This window comes from Cynoglossus semilaevis, chromosome 1 (assembly GCF_000523025.1).
Source record: "Cynoglossus semilaevis isolate Cse_v1.0 chromosome 1, Cse_v1.0, whole genome shotgun sequence".
NCBI lineage: Eukaryota > Metazoa > Chordata > Actinopteri > Pleuronectiformes > Cynoglossidae > Cynoglossus > Cynoglossus semilaevis.
This window is the reverse complement of record NC_024307.1, coordinates 12,541,139-12,558,432: the sequence shown is the minus strand read 5'-3', so window position 1 is coordinate 12,558,432 and position 17,294 is coordinate 12,541,139. Positions and strand designations below refer to the sequence as shown.

Here is a 17,294-nt window from a genome sequence, read left to right as displayed (position 1 = left end):
TTTCCTGTTCAATTAGTTCATAACTTCACCATAAAAGTTCTCAAATTGATGTTCACACGTTGAAAAAACCACAAGATGTTAGACCATTGATTAAGAGTTTCTAATCTAGTCCTGTGCAGTTCTCACTGATTTGCAGATTTGATTGGATTAAAATTCCCATGTCCACAACCTATCCAATCATTCAGTGTTTTCTAGTAGCTTAAACTACAGGATTGGTCTGAGATACAACGATGAATTGTTTAAATTATTTTCATAACATTTCTTCAACTCAAGTTGACAGGTTTTTTTTCTCTTAAAACACATCTTGCTAAAGAGTGGGAATATCTGGGTTAGGTGAGGAAGCAGTTTTCAAGAAATTTAAATAGAATTGACCAGAAGACAGTAGAAAACAAACAGTCCAACCAAAACAATAACCAGTTTGAGCAGTTTCTCATAAGACTGTGACTTCCTGATTATGATAAAAAAAACCCTGATTATTTAGCAACTGTTTGCTAAATCCTCTCCTGCAATCATCACTGTTGTCTAAAAGTAGGGATTGTGGCCAAGAATATGTCCAAAGAAAAACGAATAATGTCTAAAATACGTAATATTACATGGGGTTTGAGCTAAAGGATCAAAGTTTTGTTGACTTTCCTATAGACCATTCTGACCACTGATCTTTAGTTAAGTACAGACAAAGGAATCGAATGGTTCAGGAAACATTTTAGCCTTCGGTGTTGGCCAGGTCTTCCAAAACCACCCATCAGAAATGACAAACTTCAAAAAAAAAAACAATTAAAAAAAAATCCTATCAAATTAGGATTTTTTCTTCTTCAATAAAAAAAATAATTTAAAAAAAATCCTATCAAATTAGGATTTTAGAGCCTTTTCTTTTTTGTTTTTTCTCAATATTATTTCCATGTTGATTTCAAGAGCTGTACCTTTTCTACTGCATCTAGGTGAAATATAATAAGGATAGGTGACCCAGGACATACGCAGACCACTGTGGATACACAGAACAATCCATTTTTCAATGCAAGGTTTCCATGCAGTTGAATACACCCCCCCCTTTTCCTGTGTAACCTCAGCTAAAAGTGAATCAATTTTTTCTCTTCTCTCCCCTGACAAATCTCAGCAGTCACCAGCACTGAGCTGTCTGAAAATGATATCTCCATCCAAGCATTTTGTTGAACTTATCCTTCCTGAAAGGACCTTTCTCCCAGAGCCTTCCACCTGAACGCCTCAATGCCAGTTCAACCTTGTGTCAATGGCTGGAGAAAAATAAACCGTCTACCGTAACGAAAACTCAACCTGACATATTCTTATGCTGCTTCCCCCTACTGTTTAAAGGATAAAATAAATTTGACACCATGCTGCTTTTACAAGAATAAAGAAAACCCAGAGCCTGTTACACTCAGTTTTCCTCAATTAGAAAATCTCCGCTGCTGTGTTTTCTTAGCCGGAGGTTGTAGAGAAATGTATTGATTCTTAATTCTGTGCCTTTTCTTGCTGCACTAACCTCTTTATAAGAGTGGAAACACAACATTTGTATTTCTCCTCAAATACCGTGTCAACGCAGCTAACTCAATTTATTTCAATAAGCAAGTGTAGGAATTTGATTTTCTTATAATGTGATTTTCATCATAAAACAATCAGGTGAATATGATTGATTTTCACCATCTTTTTGGTTCTCATTAGTCTCTCTTTTTATGAATGGACGGTGTTGGTAGAATGGTGTAGTCTGCATGAAACCTTTTTTTTTTTTTTCTTTTTATGTTTCTCTTTTAAAAGTGCAGGTCATGTCTCCCCTGGAGGGCGATAGAGTAATTCTGGGGAGGTTGGAAAAGACGAAAAAAAGAGGCAGGTTCAATGTCCGAGCGAAAACCATTAGATTTGGAAAAACCATTTTGGTGTAGAGCTGGAACATCAGAACTGAGCAGCTCATAGCTGCAACCAGAAACACAACCCAGCTCCCAGAAACAGGTCTTCCTTTCAAAATAAAAGCCCTGATATGTCTCCATCACCGATTAACACTTTTATTACCCCCGCACCCCTCTAAATTTGATGGGCCACCTGGTGTGATCCTCCCTTTCCCTCATGGTCATTAATTCGTAATATTATTAATTGCGTAAGGCTAAATTGAGACGTTTGGTGACGAGACTCATTAACTATTTTATTTTGGAAAAAGACAAAGGAAGTGGCTCCGCGGCTCATATATGAACTCGTGAAACTTCACTAGTCACGGACTTTTTTGCTAAGTGATGCTCCTGGTTGCACTGAATTAAGGTAATAACAAAACACTACGTTCTTTAAGACTGTCACGGCAGTGTTTTGCCAACTTCTGTTCCGTTCGGGCCAAATTTGGTTCCATTTCTCTGTGAAACCGTTCTTAAACAACACTACAGGTGTGTTTTACTTTAGTCTAGTTAGCTCTGTGTCTGGATAAACGTAAACATCGCCACTGTTTCAGAAACGTTAGCATTCGTTGTGTGTTTCGCGTTTTGCGACATTAAGTCAACAACAGAGTCATAGCAAACATCATAACAATACCATTGTTGCTACAGTGATGTTGGTGCAGTACGAATAACATGTTGCTCTTCATTGTGTCTGTGACACGTTTTTAATGACTATAAACTACAATATGAAAAGTTAGCGAGGTATCTCTTCAGTCTTCTTCAATAAGACATTAGAAAGGTAACCACCAAGAGGGGTGTGTGACAGTCATACTGAAGCTGAATGCAGCCAAGCAGCGACCCCCGACCCAAATATCCAGCCCTCATGGGCCACCTGGTGAAAATGCAGGGAAATGCTAAAAAATGTGTGCTGTGGTGTTCTGTACTATTTTACAGTGATTCAGTGAATGAAGGAATTCAAACACATTACACTGGCACTATGCACAAATTGTGTATTTGTTAAATATCTGCAAATCATACCATGTATTATACAAAATAATTATTTGCACTTTATTAAAATTGATTAATCTTTTGTATTACTTGCATGCTGAATTCAGTTATTCCTTTCATTTAAAAACGTAAAGTCATTGTCATTGGAATGAGCCAACTGAACTTTTGAATAGTTAAATAAAATGTTAATCTTTTAAGATTACCTTAATTCTCATTTCTCACTTAAATATTCCAGAATCTACATGTATGCAGACATTGACTGTGTGAACAAGAACAAAAGCTTATTTTCATCTTTAAATGTAGTAAAGTGTCGATCATCAGTATTCATTTCTGCATTTCCTCATTTTGAATGTATTTTTAATATTTCCAGACATTTCTTCAAACCAGAGCTGCAGGCCCTCCATCACCCGTCCAAAAGACCTTCCCTCGTACTCAGCACAGACATGGTAAGACCAGAGCCTTCAGTGCTCAGTAGTTCTGCTGCTGTTTAAGATGATAAGATATTGTTGTTTTATTGTGGAAATAATACAGCATCTTAAAACTGTGCTTAAAACTGATTACTGCACACTGCACTCATATGTTGACCGTACACAACTGAGCTCGTGTATGTTGTTGTTAATGTTCTAAATTTAATGTTTATTATTATAGAACATTGTTGGTACATTGTGAGAATCTAAGTGGTGCTTAAAACTAAATACTACACAGAACACCGATATAGAGCTAGAAGCTCCGACTTCTGATTAACTATGTACAGCAAACATCCTAGTCGTCTGTGTTAGAGCTTGGTAAGAGTTCACCCAGCAGATTTAATGTGGCCAAGAAAAGCAAGATGGATGTTCAGTGGAAGCCTTAAGTTTTGTTACTTCTAGGACCTCCCCCTCCCCCCCAGGTTACTTGTTGTTACTCACTGTGCCCCCAGGGAAATTTAAGTAACCCCCCCCCAGGTTACTTGTTGTTACCCACTGTGCCCCCAGGGAAATTTAAGTAATCTTCCTGAATCTTTTCATGTAAAGACGTGAACAAACTTTATGAAGCCCCAAACAACGATATGAATATTGTATATTCTAAAACAGACTTCCATTCAAAACCACATTTACATTTCAACAGAATTTTCCCAGCTAAGTTTTTTTTTAATCTAGCAGTTTCTATTTAGCTTTTCATACATGTCCAGTAACTGTCTTTACGCTGCTGAAATTTTGTCAAATTTGCAGCTTAAACCAGTAGCTGTAGGAGAAGCTCCTGATGCCAAAAACCCTGAAGATTTATAAATAAGGTACTTAATTAGGGCTTGATTGCCACCAGGGAGTGTGAAGCTACTGTAACTTCTCATAGAGTTGAAATCTGTACTCATTTAATTAAAGTATAGCAGAGGGGAGAAAAAAAGCAAGAGAAAAAAGCAACTGACCTGATTTCCAGTGAAATGTTGCTCTGCTCATTGGTTAGACTCGGCGTCAGATAACCAAGACGGGGAAAAGCGGCTTTGGCGTTATCTGGACTACGGTCTATCTACTCATTTTGAAGGGCAATGAGGGAGCAAATTTGATCAGATTCTCTCATTCTGTTTCTTAACACAGATTTTTTTTTTCTTTTTCCTGCTTTGCTTCCCTATCTCTTCACACATTTTTGTGTCATCGCAACCTCAGGCTTTCATTTTTGTCTGCTTGTTTAACGATCCATTTCCTTTTATCCTATCTCGGTCTAATCCTTCTCTGTGTCTTGTAATTTTGCCTCAATCTGTCGTAAGTGTCCCTGCTTTGTCCTTAAGATTGTAATGATATGTACGAAGTTGTTCGTGTAAAAACCAGGCATTAATCCCAGGGCGAGAAGTCAAATATCAGGATTACACAGTATGTTTTCACTGTGGTGAAAAAGGAAGAGAAACTCCACTTCACACCTAACTACAAAACTGCCACTGTCAATGATGGATGTTACCAAATGCAATCTGGCAGTGTGTAGTCATGCATGTGTGGGGTGTAGTTCTGACTGTACAGGTATGTGTATGTGTGTGTGTGTGTCCTGTTGTGTGTATCTGCAGAATTAGGTTTATTCAGTACACAGGGTGTTCATGAGATTGGAGCTGGTTACAGGACGAGTGTGAACTCCAGTCTGCAATTTACCTCATCCACACAAGAGAAGGAGAATTATGAAATTGTGGAGTTGGCTCAGTGCTGGATTGGAAATTAAACAACTGCCACAGCAGGGGTGGGAAAGACGTACGTAGATTATAGATTTGAGGATAAGCTTTTAAAATGTTTATGACGTGGGTCTGCTGACTGCAATGGCTGCAGTTAGATTCAGTGTTGAGGATTCAAGAAAAAAAAATCTTGAAAAATGAGCACAAATATTCATCCTCCTGTTAAGTTTAGAGCAGAGTTCCCAAAGTGTAGTGTGCAAAGCTGCGACTACGGGGTGCACCATAAAAAAAAAGTGTAGAATTTTCCCACACAATAAAGACTTGAGAAAAAGGGTAGAATTTTCCCACACAATAAAGACTTGTGAATTTTATTTGTAAAATTAAATATCAAAAGCTATTGGTTAGCTATTGTATATATTTATATACAATGCCGAAGTGTTTGAGAACTGCTGGTTTAGAGATTGGCCTTGAGGAATTTATATTGACCTGACCTCCATAAAAACCAAATATGGTGAACCGGAACCAACCATGGATTGCTTTTGCCGGTCAATGGCAACAAGATTGTCCAAATTCCTTTTCTGATTCAGAACTAAAAAAATACTTAGAATTAGGGGACAGGTACCAACTGAAGCCTTACATCAACACCTTGTCACCTTTTATTGTCCAGCTGTCATTTTTCTATCGGACTGAGCTGTTGTTCAATCAATGTTTTCTTCTTCTTTGTTGTTGCTGGAGCCGTTTTTATGTCAAAGTGACTGATTCTAACCTTTAAAGTTGAAGGTTGTTATTGGTGGAAAAAAATGTAGCCTCCTGGCAATTGAGCTTCCCGCAAAGATATCTCTATATTCTTTTAAAAACAGTTTATTTTGGGAAGAAAAATGCAGGACATTTTTTTCCGTCCTCCAAACCGTCTCCTGTTGCATTTGTTGCTTCAACAATATGTGAACTGTAATTTCAGTTTCAACAACAAAAACCACACAGTCCGCTCCAGCAAGCTGCCACTTAATCAGTGTGGGGTCAGACATTGTTATCTGCTGCCTTCCTCTCACTGACCCCTGCCATCACTACATCATCCATGAGTCCACTTTAAAAAATTACACAATGTTGTCATTAAAAGAAACAGACCACTGCCTATTGTTGTGCCAGTGCAGCACAAAAAACAAACAAAACAAAAACAAAACAGTGTGTTGATGGAAAGAGAGAGAGTGAGAGTGGAAAACCTGAAATAATACTAACATATCTCGGCAACTAGCACAAGTGGTTAACTGTGTATGAGATACATTTCATGGAATGACGTAATTGTATTTTGTAACTATTCCTACAAAACTGCGTCCCTAAGAGAGCATGGAAAATAAAAAAACAAACCAGCTTCTGGAAATTAAATGAGTTTGCCTTGCCCCCCCTTCGCCCCCTCCCGCCTAGAGCTAGAGCTGTTGAAGAACTCGCCCCCCCGTTCGCCTAGAGCTAGAGCTGTTGAAGAACTTTATCTCTTTCATCTATTCCTATGAGTGTATCAGCGTTGTGTTCAACTAAAGAGGCCCATGTTGCAGTAACTAAACTGTGAGTAAGTAGAAACTAGAAGATCCTTTTTTCCATTACTTATATTTTTGGGACATTTTGTGGTGGTTTTTTCTCAATTTTCAGTTGGATTGCTTTTTTGGAAATAAATCCTTTTTCAGTGGGAGAAACCAGGGTAAATAAACGGTTAAATTATAAAGAAAAAAAAAATTCTAATCTAAAACAGGTGCAATGGCTCAAAAATGTTCTGTCCTAAAAACCAAAAAAAAATCTTATTTTATTCCTACAGCGTTTTTATAAGCCTTTTATCTTGAGCCTCAAAATCTATTCAATCATTAATGTGTCTCTTTAAGCTTGCGGAAAATTCACAGTAGTGTAGCGAAGACAGTTAATGCCCACTTCAGAACACTCTTAAAAACTCCTGACCTTTACTTGTGTCTCTAACTTGAAAAACAAATGCCACAATTGTTGACGTCAGGCTAATAACTAGACTCCCAGTAAATAATATCTCCTGGTTTCACCCTAAAGTGATGTCCTTGATTGACTTGTCTTGGGGTCGTTGCCTCAGAGCATTATCTTAAAAGCCAGCAATTCAACCTCATATCGATTATTTAATTTCATATCCTTTGAGCTGGCACAGGGCCAAACAGAGAAAAGTGGAGAAAAAGTCTGTTTTTATACGCTCTCTGAGGATGTAGATGTAGAAACCCCTAGTTTTATGTTGTTGTGCCTACACCGCTCTGCCACCCCTACACAGCGGTGTGTCTCCCTACAGGCAGTGTTTCCTCTGTGGACAGGTGGTGTTGAATCCCGTCCAGATGGACTCTAAATCACAGCAGTTTCCTCGCCAGCTCGCAACATAAATATCCCAGGAGGAACACAGGAGTTACCCTCAGGTCTGCTGGTATCTTTCAGTCCCCTCCACACCTGGACCACCTCCTGAACATCTTCATCTCTGACACTTAGTGTCCTTTATTTTTCTTTCTCCAGACCAATGTTAGTCACTCTCTCTCGCTCTCTCTCTCAGCTCCATTTAACTCCCTAACCCTTGATTCTACCCTTCATTATTTGAATTCAGACTTGCCCTCTTTTTGGACTTTTACCATGATTTTTGTGGATTCACTGGGGGAGTTCACTCGCTCAGCCATGTCCTGCAGCCATCTGTCATCATCTGCTTTAATATCATATTTCGCACGTCGTCTTCCCTCCCCTCCCCTCCTGCTTGTCTTTCACCTGTAATCTACAGGAGCCTCCACATAGCTTTGTGTGAGTGCTGCTTCCAAGTCTGCCCTTATCACTGCGGTCCACCTGGCCTAGATTTCCGGTGTTCTGCCTCGCTTGCCACCTACTCTAATGCAATAACACTCTCTCGTGCGTATGTGTGTGTTCATACAGTATGTGTGGACAAAAACTGACAACTGCCTACACAATCGACAACATCAGGGTAAAGGATAATGAAAGTATAGGATGTAGAAAATCTCATGTCTGATCTAAGTGGAATTTTATTAGGTTGCTATAAGTGCCATATGGACCCCCTGTGTGTGTGTGTGTGTCTGTGTTCACCCATTTCTGCTGGTGTGGGTCTGCGGGTGTTAAGGTTGTTTTTCTGTCACAGATAGCTCCGAGTTATCACTCACTAATCCTCTAATGAAGCAGTTCGTTTGAGATAAAACTCCCTCCATCAGTCTCCTCAACGGAAGAGGGAGCAGACAACGCAAGGTTCTCGTCACCCTTCTCTGCTCTCCTTCAATGCCCACATTCAGTCATCCCTCCTTCAATCACTGTTTCTTGTGCAGCTCCTTCCATCTTGTCCAATCACGTCATGTCACATTCTTCAACTCCTCCTTTTATCATTCCTTCATTCATCTGCTTAGACCTAATCTATCTGCTGTAATCTCGTGCCGCTATATCCATGTGATGTATCCATGTCCTCCGTCACTTAGATAGTGTGGATTCTACAACATGGTTAAACTATTCAGTTAGTATAATATACATTTATTAAATTCAGGAGTTCTTTAAATTATATCAATTAGCAACTAGTTCTACATCTTGATATTATATTGTGATTTACATTTTACATAAACAGTTTCATTTTTGGTGAAAAAAGTGTGTGTGATGTGTTGCTGAGGGTGGGGCTCAGACTGGTGTTACCACTGGTTTCAGGGAGCTGATGTGAGGGAATCAAATTGCTTGTCCTAAGGTTCCATGTGGGCTACATGGCAAAATGTACCAAATGTGGGTAAATGTCTAACCACTGTACAATTAGCCCATAAACATAAACCCAAAGTCACGGTTTGCCAATCCTAATTGCTTGCCTTACACTTGTTAAGTCATGGATATTGTAAAGGAAATGGATTGTGCTTTCTTTTACCAGTTGAGGTTGTGTCAGTTGTCCACTTTCGGCAGCGCTCAGACCTTGAAATCTAACCCCTAACCTCGCTTTTGATCCAAACTTCTCAGCTAAATTTTTGGCTGGAACTTCTCCCTGCTCTCTTTTCTAACTGCTTGCATCAATCCTGACGTTGATTTATCTTCCCCTTCCCTTCTCCCATCTGATTACTTCTTCCTGTCACACCTGATATCTTACTTCCTGCCACCTGATTCCTATTGTTTTCCCGTCATCCCTTCTTCCATTGTTCCTTATCAACCACATCCTTCTTTTTAACCTTGGAACCATTGATTCCTTCTTCCTTCAATTGATTCTTCATAGTTTGATGCCTATGTCCCTCCATCAATCCCTTCATTAAGATTCCATAACGATAATCACATCTGCCTCCCCGATGAACATGCACATCGGTGCTTGCGGTATTTTCTGGAGCTCTGTGTTGCTGTGGAGTGTCTGGAGACATATGTTTCACCGGAGGTGCAAAACCACAAACCAAACACGAGCATGGACTCAAACGCCATAGTGGGTAGCCCACAGTTATGTATACACTGCTATTTCTGCTCTGCTCAATTAATCTGGCTCAGTCCAGACTCTGTCATCTTAACACTAATAAAGAAAAAAAGCTGCAAGCTGTTTGCATTAACTGGCCTGCTTGTCTGAAACTGTCAGTTTGCCTGAGGCTGGAGTCCTCGGCACAAGTTTGCGTCCCTCACTTTCTACTTTTTATTTATTCCACTGTGGGGAGAGCGTAAATCCCCTCATCATCGCAAAAGAAAACACTAAAGGCGGCCTGGCCTTGTAAAGCCTCATTAGGCTTAATAACCATTTTTGAGCACAGACACAGTATGTGTGCGTGTACTCGCGAAGGCAGGTGTATGCGTGTGTGCACGCAGTATGTGTTTGAGTGCACAAGGATGTGTGTAGGTGTGTGTGTCCTTTGAGAGAGAGCGAGACAGAGGGGCTAGCTCTGAGCCACAATGCTTCTTATTCAGTGGAGCCCCTGGATTAAAATGTAATTTCATTCAATGTCGCAAATTGGGTTTTTTTTTCTGCACTAATCTTCATTTTACTCAGCAGAATGAGGTATGGCATTAGAAAAAAGAAGCAACTTAATTAAAGGATGCAGGATGGATAGATTGCAGACGAGAAAGTAGTTACCAGGCAAAGTGATGGAGGTTATTCTGAATCATAAACATTGAAACGCTCATGTATAATTCACTGTAGGAAGTATAGCGAAAAGTGTATTGCAGTGATTATGTTGAAGGAGTTTTGACAATGACACCTACTTGTGGAGTCAGTGTAATGTGATTTAGAAGAGTCTAAGACTAAGCTGCAAAATACAAATTATTTTTTTAATTATTGTAGCAAACAAAGGGGCTTTGAATGTTGTAGAGTTTCAACTGAGCTCCAATCAAAGCCGTCCACTCTGTCAAAGAGATCGCAGGAACTATAAAGAGGTAGTCTCATTAGGGATATGTACAGAAATCCCATTTGTGACTTGAATGTTGTTCCCTGACACAGGAGCAGCCGTGTTGTGTTTACACGGCTGTCTCTCTGTGCTTAGATGTGCCTTGTCTTTGTTTATGTTAAGGCTTGTCTGGGCAAATTGCGTCTGGTTGAGAAAATGGAAAAGTTTTTTGGTTTTGTATATTTCATTTTCTTGCATGAAAATGTTGTTTGTCAAAATACAGATTCTGGCATCTGGGTTGTCTCTTTTATACTAAACAAGAAAAAGAAAAAAAAAGAAACTAGCACTGGAGACAACATCAATGTTTGATCAATAAAGGTCTATCATGTAGGAAATAATGAGCTGGATGTGAAAAGACACCTGTTGGATGGTAAAGAAACAGTCAGCAAAAAAAGGAATTACCTTTACTGAGAAAGTGTGGGAGTGTGGAGCAAGTATAGCTGTGAGTGTTAAAAACCATAGAGGTGTCAAGTAAATGTTACAGGATTTCAGTGTGCTGAGTAAAAGAGAAAATTGGAATACTATGTAACGTTAGAGGTACAACTATAGAACACAGCCTTTTTTTTTCAGTTACAGGCTCTTCGCACTGATTAATCAACATAGAGAGATGTTGAAGACTTTGAAGAGCCATTTTTGTTACATCCAAATAAACAAAACAAGATTTTGAAAATCTTTTAAAGAATTGACCAATGGGAGTGAGATTTAAGGATATTACATATAGCATTTTCACGCAAATTGACTTCTGTATAAGTTAATGAGCAGTCGGTCCCAGAGAAGTTAAAGTATAGCAAATACACTTGTACTAGCAAATAGCAAATACTCTTGTGTTTAAACTAGCTTTTAATGCGTGATTCCCTGCACACTTGATGCCTATTATGTTTACATTGGGAAGGGGATCGAGTGTGCGTTAATTTTGTGCAATTTCTAAACTGACAGTTGTGTTCAGCACAATGAGAATTAACATGATACCTGGGAATTTCATCCTTCCAATATGGATAACGATGAAAGCAACACCTATGGATTGGCACTGTTGAGTTTGAAAAAGAATTGGAAAGAATACCTCACCAGTCCAGCAGGAAATGAGCATGCACAACGCAGTCTGCCAGGAGGAGAGCTGCACCGTAGAGACAGAGTCCAGCAGGAAATGAGCATGCACAACATTCCACAGTATTGGTGACTGTAACGCAGATTAAAAGTTTGAGGTTTTTGTTTACACACAAATGCAGCAGAAAACCTGTAGTTTTTATGGTCTAAACCCCCCATCTTGAGGTGAATTAGTCAATCTGGATTAGTTGAGGAACACAGACGGGGAGCGAAACTTGTGGCGCTGTGCAGCGAATACTGTATTAAATACCAGTGTGAAAACTGCATTAATCATGGTTATGGTCAGTGTCTCCAGGAGGAAACTGGAAAAGTTCACACACACAAAGTCAACTTCTGAAAGACGTCATTAGAGTTCACACACACAGAAAGTCAACTTCTGAAAGACGTCATTAGAACCACAAATTATTAGTATTTCAGCTGTAAGGTCAGTGGACTATTCCCTTCTGCTACATTGTATCCCTTAAAACGAAATTTGAGTTGATTTTTTATTTTTTTTGGTGGTCCAAACAAGTGCCGAACCCATATGTGAATGTTTTTTATGTTAGGGGTAATGAATTGTGAAATTTTGCACTCATTCATGTCTGCAAATAGCCACCATTTAGGAAGAAGAAGGAGGGAAAAAACAGTGGATTCCCATTTGGGCCTCACGCTGACACCTTTGATGTCTTCAGTGTCCATCAGGCTTTGTGGTTGTTCCATTAGTTAGTCTTTGTCCCAGTTCTGTCAGTGTGTCTTTGCTGAGGTCTCGTCAATCTTCTCTCGTCATGTGTCTGCGCTCAGACTCTAATGAGATGGACCATCAGAGCGAACAGTGAAGTGTAGGTTTGGTTTGAAAAACGAAAGAAAATCACTCCATATGAGAATATTTTAAGAGGAAATGAAAGAGAACAAAGAGAGAAAAATATGCCTGGCCTTTAGTGCGAAACTCTGAAATCCAGAGTTTTCTATGATGGGCTGCTCCGTGGAAAGAAAAAAAAAACTTCAGACTGTATTTCAGTTGCATTAGGTGAGGTTAGCTGCGGGAGCGTTAGCTCCCACTGCGAGGACTATGACTAATAATGAATTCACTGTGTACCACCTCGCTCACCTAATCACATTTAGGAATCAGCAAAACCATTTTCCCTTTTGCTTTGTCCGCTAATGCGTTTCCGGAATAGAAATCAGTATCCACAAAAATAATCTCTATGATGTTATCAACCAATCTTCTGGTTTCAGTCGCGGTGCTCAAAAACCAACCACATGAAATATATGTATATTTAAATGAACTAAAAATCGCAAAAGATATATAGTTAATTAAATGGATTTCCAATAGTGAGAGTTATTCCACTTTTTAATGACTGGACCACTGTGGCCAACATGGCCCAATTACAGTGGTAAAAATGGCAATTTTGAATCCCAGTGATAATAATAACAGGCTGATTTTCTTGCTTAAACATCAAATAAGTTCAATTTAAATGATTAGCACAATCCATCCAGCAGCGACTTATGAACAAATCACCGTCCCAAATGCCAATAATGGCCCTGATGGGAATTAGAACCCAATTTCTTTTTTCTTCTTCTACCTCCTCCCCTCCTTGTGTCCCCTCTTCCTTTTCTCCTTTCCCTCCCTCCTCCCACCCACTTCCTCCTGGCGTAGATGGAAGGGAGAGATTTACAGTTAGGGGTCACACACTAGTTCTAATTAGCTTAAGTAGGTTGGAAAGGACTAAGCACACAGAGTCCCACAGCTCCTTCTGACTAAGCAGACGAGGACAGTGAAAGACAGGCGGACAGAAACAAGCCATTTGTGTCGTTGTTGCCTGCCTTTTTGTTCCATTCTTTTTCCTGTCTTTTCCATTGACAGCCTCAAATGTTTGCAGTAATTTAGGAGGTCTTGGGTTTAAGTGGGGAAAGATGATTCTTAATGTTGTTTTAGCATCCTAAAATAACAATGTCATCAGTTTGTTTGTTTTTTTTTCATGTTCATTTACAGCTATATTTTATGGCTTGTTGCTAATACTGTATTATTACTGCGTTAACATCGTGTTTACCTGTTAAAGCACTGTTTATTAACACAGTTATTTTATCGCTCGTTAATGTTGTGTGTTGACGCCCATCCCTGTTGCCATCAGATAGAAACATTAAAAGCATTAGCAGTAATATAACTGGTCAAACAAACATAACTGTCAACCACTTTCTTTGGGCAATAATCTTTTCTGTCATGTGACCACAGTATTTAAAAAAAGACACTGCAAAAAAGGTGACAAAATGTATTTGATGGTAAATATTAAATGGTAGTGAAATACATTTTTTAAAAAGGCTCTTTTGGCATTGACGGTTGAAAACCCCCGTTTCAGGTGGACAAATAAAATGGCAGTAGCAATGGGAATAATTTCAATTCCTAATATAGTTGGAAAAGTCAAATCTTCCTCCATAATTCCTCTACTTATCACTGTCTAAATTATTCGTGATTGAGAGACAGTATGTGCAATAGCAGTCCATCATCAGCATAGGGTGTGTTTGAGACCAGGAGCTAATGGATGACAGTTACCACTCTTTACCACCACAGTCTGCCATCATACTGAGCATGTCTAATGTTAAGCTGCAGCTGTCGGCCTCCTAACGATAATTGGAGAGTAGTTTCTGTGAAGACAGGTGACTTGATGCTATTGTCTTGGTTACATACAAACAACAGGGCTTCGTCACCTTCACTCTACCTCTTTAAACACCATAAATAAATAATCCTGCCCTGGAGATGGATAACATGGCTAATTATGGGCCATTGCCTAATCAGACATTGCTTTTTTTTGTTTTAGCATGCAAGTGTTATTGAGAGCAAGATTTGTTATTTTGGTTACCATTCTGGAGGCTTTTAATGATCGTCTAGACAACACTTTATTTAATTTTGTATATTCTTTAAATAGCTTGTTTAAAATTGTACAAAAGTCATTACATTTAAGTCTACAATTGACAAACCTCACCATATCCTGGAAAAGAAAGACTAACTAAGCTTTACCACTAGATGTTGCTAAATCCAACAAAGTGTACCCATTAGATAAACTTCAAACATGGCAACGTGAACCTACTTATTTTATTAATTCATACTAATGAGATCCTGTCATATTGTTTGCCTTACTCTCTGCAGTGTCTGATATTTTCACCTTGACAGACGTGGATTTCTTCAAAACCCAAATTCCCCTCACGTTCACCTTTTGGTGATATTTTTAAAATTTGAAGTTCACTTGAAAGTTGGATCGAAACAAGTGTCCCCTGCTGCATGTGTAAGTTTCCCTCTGTATCGCTACACTTTTCTGATATTTATGATAGAAATCTGTGCAACACAGGAATGTGAGCTCAATTCCCAGTACCCAGCAGGAAGATCTCTGCAATTTGTAAACCTCGGGGGAAAATAAAGGGTCTCTCTCCCAAAATATTAAACAAACCCCTTCCTGCACTCCCAATTTTTCTGGATCCATCTGTGAAGAATCCGGCTAATTGTGTTTTGGGGGTTTTTTTGGCAGAGGTGTTTGTTTTGTTCCCCCTTCTCCTTCCCTTCTCCTCTCCTCCTCCCCCGGCTCTCAGGAACACCCTCCTCTCCTCCTCTTCCCCCGGCTCTCAGGAACACATCTCCCTCCTGTTGATAAAATGTAAATAGAATTTTTTACTTAGAACTGTATCTTGTTTGTGTATTTGAACCAGTGCACACTCCCTTGTTTGTACAAGTTGACATGTACCTCCCTGTTGACCTGATACACTCATCACTCCCACTCTTTGGTCTCCATCTGTGCCTGTCCCCGTGTTAAACCCCAAACCAGAGCCTGAAAACCTCCATTGATTTATCCTTATGTTCTTCCGCATGGAACATTATACAAAATTAATTTTAAATCAAAATGTAACAATGGTTGAGTTAGCCTTCTTCCATGCTTCCAAACTTTACTACTACGATTTTTCTAAATTCTCTTTTTCTTTTTTTGTGCTAAGTATATGTGTGTATACATTCCTCATTTTTGTTTCTTTTCCAGAAGTAATTTTAAGTATTTAAGTTGTATTAGATTAGCTTAAAAAAAGCTATTTGATTCACTGAACGAATGGCTAACATAGATACTACTGGCAGGGTTTTTCATTGTCTTGGTTAGTGTTATTTTTTTCCTAATTTTCCAGAAAAATGTCTAACAATTAATTATTAATTCATTTTGTCTATTTTTATCACTATATGAATCTTTTGCTGGTTTCCCAATAAATTGATTAAATTCAACCAGTTTTAATTTGAAAAATGTACATTTATTGTTTCAACTTTGTGCCAACCTTTTGCTATTTTATCTATAATCAGTAGTTTCTACAGAAATCTGTCTGAAACCGAACGGATTTCTTTTGATGACTTCACTATAGTAATTTAACCATTTTGAGCTACACTAAGTAGTAAAATGCGGTTCATCTGTGTATTGCGTAATGACATTCCTCAATATTACAGGAGAGGCGGTTTGTTTCATTTATTCATTACTGAATTCGGCTCCACTTGAGAAAGGTTTGCTAACCCCGGCTGTAATGGATTAATGGCTGCACATTTCAGTTCATTCACTTTTAGGGTGACTGTGTTCTACTACTGCATATCAATAAGGCAGTGAGGCTTTGTGTTTTATCAATAATACAAGCCCATGCAGGATTATTTGTTTTTTATTTCAGTCAAATGGCTGAAATGTCTTTCCTTTATTGCCTTTTAACATTCTGCTCTGCTGTGTTGAAGGTTGATTTTTCTTGTGATTACAGTTTCGGGCCTGACTCGATGACTTGACTGTTTAATATTAATATTCAAAGCTCCCCTGTTTCTTCTTTTCTGCACTGAGCAAACAAACAGATGTTGCTCCTGCCAGACACCTTGAACACATCACCTTCGATAATCCAGCAGTACCAGAGAGGGAGAAACCCATTCTATGAATTTAACATTAGAATGAACTGCTTTAGTCTAGCGTGAAAAAAAATTGTTTGGCCCAAAACACCAGCAAGTAGGGAACCAATGGATGGAAAATGAAAGAATTGTTGCTGTTTTCTTCTGTGGCTCAGCGACAGTTTGGCACAGCAGGGCAGAATTTAAAAGCTCCCCAAAGCTACTAAATTAAAAAAAAAGTCCTTCCTGACCCACTGATTTTTTTCCCTTCTTTTTATCCCTTTTTTTGCTCTCTCCGGCTTATCTCTGTCACTTTTCCTTCTTTTTATCCCTTTCTTTGCTCTCTCCGGCTTATCTCTGTCACATTCTTTAAGTGGTTGTACTTCACATTTCTGCAAGCTTTATTGAAAACGAGGAGGCGATCTATTGTTGACAAAGACACAATAGGACGAGCAATTTCAGACATTAAATATACATTTCTACTCCATTTTCTCCTTATCTTCAGTCCGTGGGTGTGTGACAATTTTAAGGATGTGACACTTTTTAGGAACGCCTATTTAACCTCATCCTAATAAAGACAATAATAGACAATAATGGCAGCAGATCTGCTGTAACAGGAGGCACCAAGTATGTGATTCCTCTGGGGCTCAAACCCAGAACCTTCTATGTGTAAGGCAGATGTGTAAGCAAGCGTGATAACACGACACTGTAGGACCACAAATATGGAAATTTGAGCCGCTACTGCAGCCTCAGTGTCCCTGGATGGGCTTGAAGCAGCCATATCTCAGTTTACAGATGAATGTGCTGACGGATCACGCCACAGAGTGAGACGACACTACAGTGTGAAGAGTTAAGCTCAGGAAGGCGAAGGTGAAGACATGGTGAAGCTGAACTGCTAAAGTTTTTGTAACATGATCTTTTCAAAAAATTGTCAGAAG

At 39.0% G+C, this 17,294-nt stretch overlaps 1 protein-coding gene across 1 annotated transcript in view; it reads left to right on the top strand.

The window, feature by feature from the left end:
• cldn11a (claudin 11a) overlaps positions 1-17,294 on the top strand; it is a 119,423-nt gene that overhangs the window by 31,645 nt on the left and 70,484 nt on the right. Inside the window, exon 3 of the mRNA XM_008311569.3 lies at positions 3,253-3,328. The gene's annotated coding sequence lies outside the window, so the exon portion shown is untranslated. The remainder of the gene's footprint in view (positions 1-3,252; positions 3,329-17,294) is intronic.